The sequence below is a fragment of the Peromyscus californicus genome, unplaced genomic scaffold (genome assembly GCF_007827085.1).
Source record: "Peromyscus californicus insignis strain IS unplaced genomic scaffold, ASM782708v3 Scaffold_2__1_contigs__length_46816999, whole genome shotgun sequence".
In the NCBI taxonomy this organism is placed as follows: Eukaryota; Metazoa; Chordata; class Mammalia; order Rodentia; family Cricetidae; genus Peromyscus; species Peromyscus californicus.
The window spans coordinates 42246163-42261854 of record NW_026294540.1 but is presented as its reverse complement, the minus strand read 5'-3'; positions in this window follow the sequence as shown (position 1 = coordinate 42261854).

Sequence of the window (15692 nt, the reverse complement as noted above, 5' to 3'; positions counted from 1 at the left end):
GTAGTCTAACAGAGGAGCAAGCAAGTTTTCCATAGTGTAACTAAGCGAGTTCCACCGACCGAGTGAAGGTCTTCTCTAGATAAACCTGCAGGAGCGTGCAGGAGACCCCAGGCAGCGCTGAGTCCAGGCAGCGCTGAGTCCGGAAGGGAGGACTTGAAGTCGAATCCAGAACCTATTCAGTTTGTCTCTGAGTACCTCCCTGGTGCCTGGGTTTAGTTGAATCCAACAAAAACTGTTTCGCTATATTTTATTTATTCTTTATTTTTTGAAGATTTTGTTATTTTTGTTTTTGCGTATGAATGTTTGCTTGCATATATGTATGCTCACTACATGACTACATACATGCAGAGTCCAGAAGAACACATCAGTCAGATCCCCTGGAACTGGAGTTACAGGTGCCATGTGGGTGCTGGGAACTTTTCCTTGTTTAACAGTAAATGCATGCTGCGTTTCAAATGGCTTTGACTTTGCAAACTGTGTTTCGAACCACTATGCCATTTTCCATCAAGGGAGTGGACTCTTGTTTGTCTGGACTTTTCTTTCCTGAAACACTAAAATCACTTTGTTTTTCCCTTACTACAAACAATAACACATCTTTACACTTTGATCCTTTTCGGCACGCTACCTTTCAGAAACGGAATTATTGGGGTAAGTGACAGGAGGCTATGCGAGGCTCTGGATACATGTACGTTCAAGTCTGTTTTCTGTTGCCATGATAAAACACTGACCAAAACCAATATGGGGGGGAAAGGGCTTCTTTGGCTTACAAATTACAGTCCAGTCCATTATCAAGGGAAGACAAAGCCTAAGGCAGGAACTGAAGCAGAGACCATGGAGAAACACTGCTTACTGGCCTTCCCCCAGACTTTCTTATACAGCCCAGGCCCACCTGCCTAGGAAATAGCGCTGCCCATGGTGGGCTGGGTCCTCCTACACCAATTAAGAATCAAGAAAATGCCCTCAGAGATGTACCCACAAGCCAATCTGATGGAGGCAATTTCTCAGCTGAGGTACCCTGTAGTGGGTAGCCATTCCAGCTTTGATCTGGAAGTTCTAACCCCCATTGAGGCTTCGGTAACCATCATGCCTACAAGGTGGGGCTGAGACAGGAGCCCTTAAGACCTAAGATCCAGATGTACCAGCCCTCTTGGTTCCTGGATCCTGGACGCTAGAGGTAGACCGAGCAGAGTTCTCCAGAGAACACCGCTGGACTGCGCTACATCTTTCCCAGACCCTGTAACCTATCTCTTCACTTGTAAGTTACCCCACAAAATAAACCTCCCTTTTAACTATGTGGAGTTGCATTAATACTACACTAATAGTACCCTCTTTCCAGGTATGTCTGGGTTTATGTCAAGTTGACAAAAATTAACTATGACAGGATGTCACTGTTTTCCAAAGGAACGCTACCTTTTTTTTCTTTCTCTCATCAGCAGTGAATTCTAATGGTTTGAGTCGTTGATACTGGGGAAGCAAACCCCATAACTATACGTATGCATTTGAATTGTTTACAACTAGGTTCACAATACAGCATTGGTGTTACATTGAAAACCCTGCTTATAGAAGAGTGGACATGTGTGTGTGCACGCACATGCATGCACACGGTTAGGCTTGTACTTAAGAGGAGACCGTCTGAAGATCTTGCCATCCTCATATGCCCCTACTGGGGTGATAGTTACATCATCAAAGCACAGGGGAAGCCTTTCAGCTTCAGAGCTTTAAATGGTCCTGTTCAGCAACTGTGATGGTCAACTTCACACAATGTCCAATCACCTAGAGCGAGTCTTGATGGATTGTCTACATCAGGCTGGCCTGTGGGTGTGTGTCTGTTAGGGATTGTTTGATCATCTTAATCAATATGGGAAAACCCACCCCAAACATGGGCAGTGCTTCTGATAGCCACCCAGATGAAAGGACGTGGAAGAAAGAAGGCTTTGCCTCTTTTCCTCACTTAGCTTTCACTCTTGCTGGTCAATGCATCTACTCTGGGCTGCTGCTGCTGCTGATTCCTTCCATAAAGAACCATGCTCTTCAGGTTTCCAACACAGACTGAAGGCCAACAGCTCACCAGGGATCCTCTAGGTCTCTGGCACCAGATTGGGGCTGCTGAGGCTCACTGCTTTAAGGCAACAACTGGGGGAGAGGGGTCAGCCATTTTTGCACTACTCCAACCATATTGTATAGGCCAATCTAATACGTCCCCTGTGTAGTAGAGATCCATTCTATCAGTTCTGTTCCTCGAGACAACCTTGAGTGATACTGAGCCTTAACTCAGATCCACCAAGCTCTCACAGACCAGTTACCACCACCATTATTGTCACTCCTAGAACTAGCTGCCAGAACACAAGGACTTGGGGCTAATGAGATGCTTAGCAAAGTGCCTGCCACACAAGATTGAGGATCTGAGTTCAGATCCCCAACACCCACATAGAAGCTGGGCCCGGCACAGGGGTACGTGTCTGTGACACTAACACTAGAATTGGGGGGAAGACAAGTAGACACGTGGAACTCATTGGCTAGCCAACCTGGCTGAATTGATGAGCTCTGAGTTTGAGGAGAGACTCTGTCTCATAAAAATGAGAGGGCCGGGCGGTGGTGGCGCACGCCTTTAATCCCAGCACTCGGGAGGCAGAGCCAGGTGGATCTCTGTGAGTTCGAGGCCAGCCTAGTCTACAGAGTGAATTCCAGGACAGGCACCAAAATGACACAGAGAAACCCTGTCTCGAAAAACCAAAAAAAAAAAAAAAAATGAGGTGGAGTGTGATCGAGAAAGTCACCCAGCACTGACCTTGGACCTCCACATACGCACACAGGTGCACACTTGTGCTCCCAACCCTCATGTACGCGTGTACATATCCACAGGAACACACACACACGAGAGAGAGAGAGAGAGAGAGAGAGAGAGAGAGAGAGAGAGAGAGAGAGAGAGAGAGACAGAGAGAGAGAGAGAGACAGAGAGAGAGAGAATACAAATATCTGTGGTCTTCCTCTCTCCTACATAAAATGGCCTTTATTCTTTCATCTCACCTCCCTTACACTATTTTTCTCAAGGTCAAACTCAAAAAGAGTCATCTAAATTCCCTCTCTGCCATCTCATCCCACGGCACCATTGTAACTGACCTAATAAAGTGTCCGTGACCTCCGTATTGTCAAAGCTAGAAGACATTTCCTGCTCTGATCCCTCCAGACCACCCTCATCCTCACCATTCCCTCCTCCCCTAGCTCCTGAAGAAGTTGTGGGGCAGTCAGTCCATGGGCTTTGTTAGAATTTAATGTCTGGCTTGGGAAACCTGTTAACTGTGTCAACTGGAATAAGTTTCTTAAACCCTTTGGACTTTGGATGTTCTCACCTCTAAAATCTGGTGCAATTTGAGACTAGGGAGAGGCAGAGCAGGAATACAGCCAAGGGTTCCAGCTTTGGTGCCTCATTACATAGGTTCAAGGTCCACGTTAGCTCCCTGGACGCTGAGCACACCCACATCAACCCTGTGTGTTCCAGTTGCTTCACATGTAAACTGTGGGGTTTGGAGGCAAAGCACTCTAAGCAGTGCTGGCCCACAGCAAACATCACACAAGTGTGTGTGTGTGTGTGTGTGTGTGTGTGTGTGTGTGTGTGTGTGGTGCCCACATCAGGGAATTTCCGTGAGTTCAATGGCTGACAGGCCACACGCTGCAGCCGGAAGTCATCACAAGACAATGCCGCCTCCCATCTCCTCCTTGTTTTCTCTCATCTCAGACCCTTCGTTTTTCCTGAGTCTCAGGGCTCTGTCCCTGGCAGCCCTTTCTCCCGTGGATGCTGCTGCTCAGCCCTTTGGCTCTAGTGGCTCCCTAAAGCTGATGATCCCGTATATCTAGGGACAGCCCAGACTTCTTGCCAGGTTCTCAGACAGTCCAGCCTCTCCACATGGCTTTCCACTGGTAACCCCAGGGAATCTTTGTCCTCCTGCTGAATATGCTCATTCTCCTCCTCCTAGCATCCTATGAGGCATGTCCATACCTCTCGTCAGAATGCTGAAGGCATCCAAAACCGTGCCCTTTGACCACCCCCCCACTCTGGCCCTCCTCCACTGCCTTCCCACCCCTGTCCTCTGGGCCATTGGCTGCCTCCACCTACTGAATCTGACACCTACAAATTTCAGGCATTTTCTTGCTTCCTTCTCAGCCCCTTTCTCTTCAGGTTTTCCCTGGAGGTGGCTTCCCAGTTACAGTCCATCGGGGCAGAGAAGCCAGAAGAGCAGGAGCTTGAAGCAGCTGTTGATGGACTTGAACCCAAAACTCTGAACTAACCAAACCTTTTCTCCCGTAAGTTGCTTTTGGCAGAGTATTTTTATCACAGCAACAGGCAAGAAACTGTGACAATTGGTGTCCTTAAGAGACTCAGGGAGTTGGGGGCAGCCAAGAAGAAGAAATACCATAGTTGGACCCAGTAAAGGCATTCCCAGCCAGGAAGATGCCAGAAACAGAACTTGTCGCTTGTTCTTGCCTTCTAGCCTCACACATGCAAGAAATTAAATTTGTTGAGTCTTAAAGGTTTTATTTAGGTTTTTAAAGATTTATTTTGTATCTATTTTAAGATGTATTTTATGTTTGTATTTCACCTGCCTGTATGTATATGTACCACATGCATGCCAAATCCCTTGGAAGTCAGAAGAGGGCATCAGATCCCTTGGAACTAGAGTTACAGACAGTTGTGAGCCACCATGTGGGTGCTGGGAACTGAGCCTGGGTCCTCTGCAAGAGCAGTCAGTGCTCTTAACGACTGAGCCATCTTTTCGGCCCTTAATTATTACTTTTAACTAAGTGTATGTGGTGGGGAGAATGAGTGTGGATTTGTACACGCAAATGCAGGGCTGACAGAGACCAGAAGAGGGTGTTAATTCCCCTGCAACTGGAGTTACAGGTGGTTGTGAGCCAGATATGGGTGCTGGGACCTCAGTTCTGGTCCCCTGCAAGAGCAGTGTATGCTCTTCCTCTCCAATCCATCTCTCCAGCTTTTAAATGTGTGCTTCTTAAGCTGTCCAATCTCTGATGCTTCGTGACATCGAAACCCAACCAGACTCCTGATTCTCACGTGCGTGTCACTGGCTTAAGAACTGTAAACTGTGGCTTGCAGCTCCTTAGACGTGAGGGCTGCCATTCCCACCATGGTGTTCCTGATGTGTGGCTCGTATCTCACTTCACAGGTCTCTGCTCTCATTTCAATACAACAGACACCCTATGCTGGAGGTTAAGTTCGATGACCCCTCCTTCTCCTAGGGGATATATGACCTCTGTGGTGCATGCCTGTGTCTCACCGTGTTCTAGAAATGCTACCATTCATGTGTGTCTCTACATCTCTCACTGGGAAAAGAACAGCTCCATCCTATGCCTTTTTATTCCAGGCACATTGTGGCTTCATAAAGATATCCAATTTATTTCCACTGAATGAATGAATAAATAAATGATAAACAGCGCTGTGTCATGGTTATGCATAACATTCTAAAAACAGTGCCTGGCATAAATAAGTACTATTGAATGTTTGTTAAATAAATGAACAAAACACACTGAGCATGCTTCAGATCATTTTTTTTTTCCTGTGGTTAAAACTGTCAAATCCATGTGAGAGCCAAAGCAGGAACATATGGAGCAGTGAAAGCCCAGATTTGCAAAGATGTTTTATGCAAAGAAGTTCACATTCATAGTTACTGTACTGACTCCTGGCAGCTTTAGTCATGACTGAACCAGAATGGAAAATTCTCCTTGCCCCCCTCCGTGCTTACCTCACTGGGCTCTGGCCGTGGTGGTCACTGAGCTCACTGCTTCTGTCGGCCCAAATAAACACTGCCCTGGGGTCCACACGCATGCCTACCAGGCCAGTGGGATGATCCCGGGAAGGTTTACTCCTTGCCTCTTGAATTACATCTTCTTCTTCGCTGGTGGGACACTCCGTGCTCTGGGGCACTGAGGCCAGCGTGGGTCAGGAAACTGCTGCAGCTGTGAGATTCGGCAAGCAGGCCAGAGGACGTGCAATGGCTCCTGGGAAGATTGGCTTGGCCCGTGAGAACCAAGTGTGGCACTGGGATATGGTTAGATCTACAGCACACTTACACGGGATAGGACTGGCTGCTGCTTTGGACCATCCAAGGTGGTCTCCTTGCCTGGGCTGTGCAGAGCAGAGGAACGGTGACCCCTTCCCTGAAGTGCCCGCTGGAGGACGTGCACCTCGGTGATGCTGCTTTTACGTGTTAGAAGCCTAGTCCTGGGCCGTGAAAGGAGGATGGGTTCTGGCTTACAGTTCAAGGGGATCAGTCCTAGCGGGGATGGATAGCATCAGGTGGCGGGCCAGGAGGGAGGCCAGCTGGTCACTTCGCATCAGCAGGCAGGAATCAAGAGTGAACCTATAGTGAGCCAGGGCGAGCAAGCCTTACAGCTGGTCCCCAGGGACCCACTTCCTCCAATGAGCTCCACCTCCCAAAGGTACCACAACCTTCCCTAACAGTGCCACTATCTGAGGACCAAGCTTTCAAATACGTGAACCCCTGGGGGACATTTCCCATCCAAACAGCACGCTGAAGCCACCAATCCTAAGTTATTCATCTTGCCTTGTCTTACCTCCCTCAAGAAACCCCAGTAAAAGCACTGGCCTCAACCTTCACCCCTGCCTGCTGGACACACGCTGTCCTTCTAGGCACGGTCCTGAGTGGTCTGCTGTGCCTCTTGGGCCTAGGACTTGTGATGTCACAATTCTCTACTTACCCCAGAAAGGTCACACCTTCTAAACCTCTCCAAACAGCACCACCAGCTGAGGAGCAAGAGTGCCACTGGCCAAGCCTGGGGGACCGTTCCCCACTGAAACCACTGAGGCCTCTACGTTGTACGTCACACATCTGTTGGCTTAGCTATCTCTTCCGGCTTCTTTGAAGATATTCTCATTGAGCGGCCAATTGCTTAGAGGCCCGTTCCACAGTGCCTCTCGGAGAGGAGGAAACAAACTACTCCTGGATGTGAATTCTCCTTTCCTTCACCCACCGGGGATCTGTGCAAGTGGAGCTGGATTGAGCTTCCTGTTTATCCGTATGCTGTCTGTTATTTTCAAGCAGACTGTTACTTATTTTGTGGATTTCCAAAGCTATTCCTCTCTTTCCGTCTCTGGGACACAGTCTATTCTTCCTTATTCTGATATTCTCCTTCCCTGGGTCACACAGATGCCATTTCTAGCTCACCGTCTTACGTAGGAGGCTCTGGAGATATTTTTCATCATGACCACTGCCCTGGCAATGTCAACCACAAGGTCCTTCTCCATCCACCAAGTTATAATAATAAACTTTCTTCTTCTTCCAGCCCATTTACAATTTCATGGTTATACTTTAAAATGAAATTTATTTCAATTATTTTCCCCCCTTAAATCTAATCTGTCTTTATTCTCTAGACTCAGTGACTCTGTAAGCTGAGCATGATCTAAGTTGGTAATGGATATATAAAACAAAATCTGTCAGTCTCTTTGCCCTTCCATGATCTTATCTAAAATATGAAAATTTACAATGTTCTCTGGGAGCTGGAGAGACCGCTCAGCAGTCAGAGCACTGGCTGCTCTTGCAGAGCCTAGGTTCAATTATCAGCATCCACATGGTGGCTCACAACCATCAGTAACTCCAGATCCAGCAGTTGGCGCCCTCTACTGGCCTCTGTGTGCAATGCACACATGCAGCACATACACACACTCAGGCAAACACACATAAAATAAATAAATCTTTAAAATAAATGTCCTCTGTTTAAAAAAAGTACTGTGGGTAGACAGGTCTTGAAAAGCGTCTGCTATGGTAATGTACACAATTGTGAGCAAATCTGGCTTTGGGGTGTGAAGAGTGAGGCTCGAGGGGTAAGATCAGGGTGTTTCTCCTGAGGGTTTGAGAGGAAGTGAGAATGTCCAGCAGGAAGCCTCCCTCACTCTGTGGTGCTGATAAGCTCATTAAATGAAATACAGGGAACAGCTGGGATCATACAGGACAAACACACTTTCAGGGACACTTTATACTGTCGGTCTACCAGAAAACGGACTGTTTTTATACCATTAAAAACAAAACAAGTGGGAATGGGGGGTGGGCTGGGGGGAAGGTGAGGGGGGCGGGAGGAGGGAGAACAAGGGAATCCGTGGCTGATATGTAGAACTGAATTGTATTGCAAAGTAAAAAAAAAAATGCTTGTAACGTTAAAAACAGTTACTAATAATTAGATATTTCAGCGGGAAGTCTTACATTTTCTAGATTGTTTTGATTCTCTGGAAGTCGATTGCCCAATTTGCTATTTTAACACAACAACTCTGCTTCTGTTGCACAATATCTGTGAACTTATATCCTGTTAGTTTCTTTAATCAAAAAAGTGCAGATGGGGCCGGCGAAGCCCAGCACCAAAGAACACTTACTCATCTTACCTCTGTAAGCTCTGGGTCTGCTTCTAAGCACCAACATGGCAGCTCACAGCCACCTGTGTGTGATCCAGTTCCAGAGGAATCCAGTGCCCTCTGCTGGCCTCTGCATCCATGTAGTACACATACATAGTTACAGACAAACAAACAATAAAATGAAAAATAATAATCTTTTTTTAAAAAAGTAAATAAAAGGAAAAAGACAGAAAGATAAAGATCCCAAGTGCTAGGCTCCGCCTAGATGTTCATGGCCCTGCTTAGACACTTGAGGCTTTGCTGGGGTGGGGGTGGGGGTTACTGAGAGCTGACCGACTCCCACCATCCTGCCTCTGCTTTGCTCCTGAACGTCGATGGCTCAGTCCACTGATGAGTGACAAGGCTCATGCTCCAGGATGACAGAAATCACCCAAGGGCAAGCATCGCAAGCTTTTGAGTGAAGAGTTAAGAAATTGTTTTTAAAAATGTCTGAACATTGGCCAAGAACTTGCTGAATAATTCACAGTCATCATCTCGTTCAAAGTTTGTCCAAGGGCCTGAGGGACATCAGCAGAAGCCTGAGCCATTAGGAAACAGTGTCCAAGGATGTGAGCTAAGCCTCCCCTGTTTCTCAGTCGAAAGCTGGTAAGTCTCAATGAGAGACAGAGAGGCGGGCTCCATCCTCCCATGCACCTGTGGTCACAGTAGGATTTTTTGATTCTCTAGAATGCACCGTGTGTTTCTCATCTTCCTCTTTCTCTCTGTACTGCTGATGCTCCAGAAGACACGTTTTAATATATTTTAGCTACAGCAGGAAATAAGTGTGACAGCGCCTTTTTAATGAGCCCAAGTTTGTCCTACTTACGTAAAAAGAAGAAAATAAATAATACTTTCCACTTCCTATGAGCTTGGCCCTATTTGGGTCAATAGGATCAGCTTTCCAATGAGGAGATGACGTAACTTGCCTGAATGGTCAGCAGTCAGGGTTAAAACTCTGTTTGGTCTCACTCTAAAGTTCTTGCTTTTTCCATTCTCAGGGATGGATGGCGCTGCCAAACATACCCAACGTACGCCCCTCTCTGCTTCGACGCAGGTCAGAGCTAAAGGAAAGAAAACATCAGTGGTTTTGTTGGCTTGTTTTTAAATCTTAAAATCATTTCCACCATCGGCCCGTGAGTCTAACTTTCCAAGTCCCTGTTGGATAGAGGGCAAGTTTCTTGGCCGGGTCTTTGCTCGCTTGTGTACCCCATGTCAAGGGAAGCTCTTCGGACTCCGCCCTGGCTGCTTGGTCTCCAGTTCTTCTCACCTGACGTCTCTCTGCCACTTTTCCTGACTCAACAGTCGGACATCAAATTGGCATATTGCCTTCATCTGAGAAGTATGAACTTTTGATATGCTTTAACAGATACCGAGAGAGTAAAATGCCGCTCTTAATGGTTCCCGGAGATAGAAAAGGCTGGCCATCTTAACACACTGCTAGAGACTCTGACTTCAATACGCAGTCTGTGCTGAGCACACACAACACAAAGCAAGCGTAGGCTCTCCACCCTGAAGGTGAGCCAGGCAGAAACTGTAGACACACGAGACAGAAAAGGAATTTTGGAACCCAGGGATCCTCCCTAGCAAGTCACAACAAGATTTTTAAATATAAATAATCCTTTAATTTTAAAAGAAGTACAAGGACATTGAAGATATTGACAGTTCTCCTCTTTTACAGTCCACATCCTGGCCTAAAGGGCAGTGGGTTTTCGGCACTTGGACTCATGCCTAGCCCACAGCAGACATTTGGTAAATATTTGCTGGGGGGAAAAATGAATGAATACTTGTCATAGTCTATTTCCTGTTGTAGCGACACCCGGCCACAGGATGGGTAAGCACTAAAGAAAAGAGGTTTCTTTTAGCTCCTGGTCCTAGTACAAGAGTGAGGGCCTTATCTGACAGTAGCCTTCTTGTCGACAGGGTCTTAGGGTGACATGGGGTACCACATGGCTTTTATAGCAGTGCCCTCAGGATGCCCCCATAAACTCCCGGGCTTCCCATTATGGCGGCAAATACTGGAAAGAAACCATTTAAAGAAGGAAAAATTAATTTTGGTCCATGGTTTTAGAGGTTTTCGTGTATAGTCACTTAGCTTCTGCACTTCTGGGTCCACACACAGTGGGACAGAAGAACATGTCAGGGAGCATGCGTGAAGCAATGTAGCTCATCTTATGGCAGACAGGCGGCCAAGACCAGGAAGGGGTGACGAGATACGCCCTTCAAAGGCACCTCTGTGACCCGCTCTCTCTAACTAGACCCCGCTTGCCAGATGAACTTATCAGCTAGTCCCCCCGTAATCCCATCCCCTCTCTGTAGTGTCACACCTGAGGACTGAGCCTTCCACACACGAGCTGTTGGGGCAGATGGCACTCGGTGTTCAAACCATAACATCTATGAACTGAGTCATCCACTCATGGGGGCAGGACCTGTCATCTCTTAAAGGTCCCACATCCTCCCAACGTTAATATCTCACAGTGGGGCTTAAAACTCTAGAAAGCGGGGTTTTAGAGGAGACAAACCACAGACAAACCATAGCAATAACTAAAAACACATCCCTTCTTTTCTGTCATTGTTCTGCTTTTTGATTCGTTCATTCAATAAACATTTGTCTATCCCACAGACAGGCACATCCTCCCAGCTCTGCGTGACTCGATACAGCTTGCTCCTGCCTACCCACGCTTTTACCCTAGATCAACACCACCCATGTTTTCTTCCAGTTAAAATGAGAGGAATAACAGCTTCTATGGCTCTCCCTGTGGAGCCATTCTGAAAATGAGGTAAAATAAAATGATTTGTAAGCTGTTGATGCCAATGTATCACCCATAAAATATGTATATGATGTTACTGCGTGTTTAGTTTTCATTTTTGACACATCTAACAGAAGAATATCGGTCAAATGAGGAACCTTTAAATTAGGAAATGTTTACATAGTTGGCCCAGAAGCTAGATGAGTTGGTGTCCTAGTTAGCTTTGACTGAAGGCCAAAGGTCACCTGGGGGATTGCCTAGATCAGATTGGTCCATGGGTATGACTGTGGGGGCATTTTATTGATTGTTAATTGATGTAGGAGAGTCCAGCCCTCTGTGGGTGTCACCACCCCTAGGCAGGTGGGCCTGGGCTGTGTAGGAAAGGTAGCTAAGCATAAGCCTTCCTGTGAGCCAGCAAACGGTGTTCCTCTGTGGTTTCTGCTTCACATTCGTACTTTCAGTGATGGACTGTAACCTGGAAGGGTAATCCAAATGCATCCTCAGAACCTGAGCTTTCTCTTGGTCAACAGAGTCACTGAACTGACTGCTGGCTTTTCTCTACACCCTATTTCTGGACTGTTGAGTTAGTGTATTTGTCCATTCCAAACTCTGTACCAGGCCTGGCCTGTATGTCCCAGTCTGTGTCTTCTTCGGGTATTCTACAGGATGGGCATCAAGCTCCTTTTGAGGGTCCACAACACACTGGTGTCACCACGCTCCTCCTTAGGACTTTCATTTGGGGGCTCTCCCTTCACATTCTCTGAGGCTGTCCATATGTCAAAGCCCCCAGTCAAGATGACAGAGCTTTTGTTCAAGTAAATGCAGGAATGCCGCAAGATAAGCTGAGGATAACTGGCTTGCACAGGAAGGCTTGGTGGAACTGGATGTCCCCAGTCATAGTCCACATTACCTCAGCAAGTGCCATTGCCCTCTTGGATGACAACGTTCCTGATGGATCTCTGGGAGACTTTACCAATGCTTCTCGCAAAGCTTGATGGCATTTTCACAGGGGTGTCAGATCTCGGGGAAGCTCAAGGCTGACATTACCCTGTTGGTGTGCAGCCCCATTTGGTCCTTCTTCATAGTCAGGGCACAATGTGGCCTCATCAGTCATGGTTGCATCTAGCGCTGTCTGCAGAGTCTACAGAGGCTCTGGTCTGCCAGGTGGGACAGTGCACGGCATGCAGCAGGCCCGCTTTCTCCTCTGCAGGACTTTGTGGTAGCTACCAGAATCTCCTGCTCTTGGAACTCTTTGCAGGGCTCCTGTGGGGTCTCTTAGGTCTCCCTGTTTGTGTTTTTAGGATAAAATCCTAAAATCCTGCTCAGCTTTTTTTTTTTTTTCATTAGAATCTGTCATCTTCATGCCAGCTAGATGAAAGACTCCAGGGAGGCTGCTGCGGTCAAAACATCAACAACAGAATTTGTTTGTAATACGCTTGGCTTTTTGCCACTGTGGAAGGGAGTGAGTTCAGCACAGGTACTGGGCATCGTGTTCTTCTGGAGCTGTGGCTTCACCATGGCAACAGTGTCATCAGGGACCAAAGAGTCCTGAGAGACAACAGATAACTCTGATCCAGAAGCCTCTGCAGGCTTCTGATACTTACAAATTCCACAGCCCTGTGAGCAGAAATGGGGGTTCAGTACTGGGAAGTCCTGAAGACCCTACCGGACCCCTTCTCCCTAACCAGGTTGTGGTCCCAACCTCAGGACCCTCCCTCATACCCTGAGCAAACATGGATCTGTATATGCAATAACCTACACAAAAATGTTCAGTTTTTTTTGTCTGTGTTGATAATCTTGTTAATAAAAACATCATGAGAATGAAAAAAAAAAAAGATCACTTTTTTCTGGTTTTTTGAGACAAGGTTTCTCTGTGTAGCTTTGGAGCCTGTCCTGGATCTCGCTCTGTAGACCAGGCTGGCCTCGAACTCACAGAGATCTGCCTGCCTCTGCCTCCCAAGTGCCGAGATTAAAGGCGTGTGCCACCACCGCCTGGCTAAAATGATCATTTTTTAATAATGGCCTGAAAGTAAAAACAGTTGGAATGCCTTTGTCAAGTCGGGGCAATCCAAACAATGGGCACAACACACACCTTCCGATCCTATAGGGCTGGGTGCTTGTCATAAATGACAAAGAAAATGTTAGAGCCAAATGACACACTGAATAAAAATTATTTGCAAATTATAGCTTAAAAAGCCAGCTTTACTAACTGACCAAGACGTCTAACTGTGAGAAAAAGCAGCAGCATGCCCGGTGTGAAGGCCACTGAGCCATCTGGACACATCTGCGCTCTCTGGTGCTAGAACTACTGGAGAAGTGAGCTACCTGACCCCAGTCATCTCCCCCTGGGTGGCTTCAGGACTAGATTGGCATCCTGATCTGGGAGGAGGGAGTGTGCCCTCCATACTTCCAGGAAGATAGCTATTTCCCAGACCTCCAGCGGAGACTCAGTGATACAATGCTTAGGACTCATGACAGCGCTGGCCAGTTGGTCCTGATATCTGGGCACAAAGTAATATCCCCCTCATCTAGCCATTTATGTGCCCCTGCAAGACCTCCCCCCAAAAAAAACGAATATACTCTGCAGATAGTAGCCAGGTGCACTGAGCTTAACCTTCACCCCTAACTGCATATAAAAGATAAATGTCGCTACAGTAAAACAGTGACCCCAACTTCCTGCTATTGGAGAGCAGCGGCTAGCTGTTACAAAGGGCATATTGGGTTTCGGCTTGCTCAGCCACCAAGCTACAAGTCGTTTTAAAGGAGCTCAGAGTACAAAAAAAACGTGAACTCTGGTCTGTAGCCTTCTGGTTATTTAGATCTCTGCAAATCAACTCTTAGAATAAAAATATGAATTTCAAGGCAGGTCCTCAAAGTGCCCCAAGTTTCTAAATGAAGGAAAAGAAAAGGTGACCTGCCCCTGTGGAAGCCTATTGAGCTGGTGGTACTGTTTTGTGCTGTTGACATCGAGTCCCGAGACTGACCCCAGTGAGCGACACCACAGCCCACAGAGTCACTGTGCTCTCTGTAGCTCCTCCCAGCCCCTGAAGGACAGGAATGCTTGCCTCTGTGGTGGCCATTCTTCAAGCACAGGCCATGGCTTAATCTCCTTTACATCGTCAACTCCCAGGATTTCATTCAAACCCTCCCTTTTTTTTTTTTCAAAGTGACAGCAAAAACACAAAACCCCAAGTTTCCAGACATGATAGAAAATGTGTGTGATGGTTCTCAAAATGTTAGGAGGGAACTAAAAACCGAACACCCCAAAAAGACAGAAAGGATGAGACGGAAGGGAACAGACAGCTTCAGTTGAGTGGAAGGGGCCTGCTGTCTGATCAAACAGAGGCAGCCCCGGTGTCTGACCCATCCAGTGGGTGCAATGGTGGCGCACAAGGGCTTCGAACAGCAGACAGGGTACTTTCTGGGAGAAGAAAGGAGCCGTGGGTGCTCTGCCTGGGTAGATCACAGAAAGGCAGCCACATCCACCTGCTCTCCCTCAGCAGTCTGCACATGAGTGTTAATGTGTGTCTTTATCACAGAAAACTCAACAGTTGGCACAAAACCCAACTGATATGAGAACATGAGTGGTAGATGTCCCAGAAACAGCCCAAGAGGTAAAGAATGGAACACAGAAACAAAAAAGTAAGTAATAGGGGACTGGAGAGATGGCCCGCAGGTTAATAGCAATTACAGCTCTTGTGTAGGACCTGAGGTCCAAGCTCCTATTTCAGTAGCCACAACCACCTGGAACTCCAGCTGCAAGGAATCCAACTCCCTCTTCCAACTTCCACGGGCATCTGCACACACACACACACACACACACACACACACACACACACACACACACGTGTACCCATGCATGCACGAACATGCGCACACAAACACACTTACTTTATAAAATAAAACCATTTTCTGAAAGTACACAGTATGGATAAGAGTCAAGACACCAGAAGCCACCTTTGGAGAGATCTGGTAGGAATAGCACAGTTCCTTCTAGCATGCTGTGGAGAAGTAACTGTTCTAGAATTTTCCACCTGATCCAATTATTATTCAAATATGTGGGGAAATCTCAGATATTTTTGAACATTTATGAGATGAAAAAGCCCCCAGCCCATCAGCTAGAAGACATGGTCCAATAAGAAGAAAATGTATTAGAGGGAACTATCAAAAGCCAAAGGCAGTCTTTTTTTTGGGGGGGGGGGGGCGTTTCAAGACAGGGTTTCTCTCTGTAGTTTTGGTGCCTGTCCTGGAACTCACTCTGTAGACCAGGCTGGCCTCGAACTCACAGAGATCTGCCTGACTCTGCCTCCCGAGTGTTGGGATTAAAGGAATAAACCACCACTGCCTGGCCAAAGGCAGTAATTAATAAGCAAAGAAATTGGCAAAACTTTTAGCTGGGCCTAACAAAGAAAGTATGTGCTCATGTGTCACTTAGTGACAGGGATACATTCTGAAGGCTGTATCAGCAGGTAATTCAGCACTGGTCACTGCTCTAGTTTGCTGTTTGAGACTTGTGATAAAACACT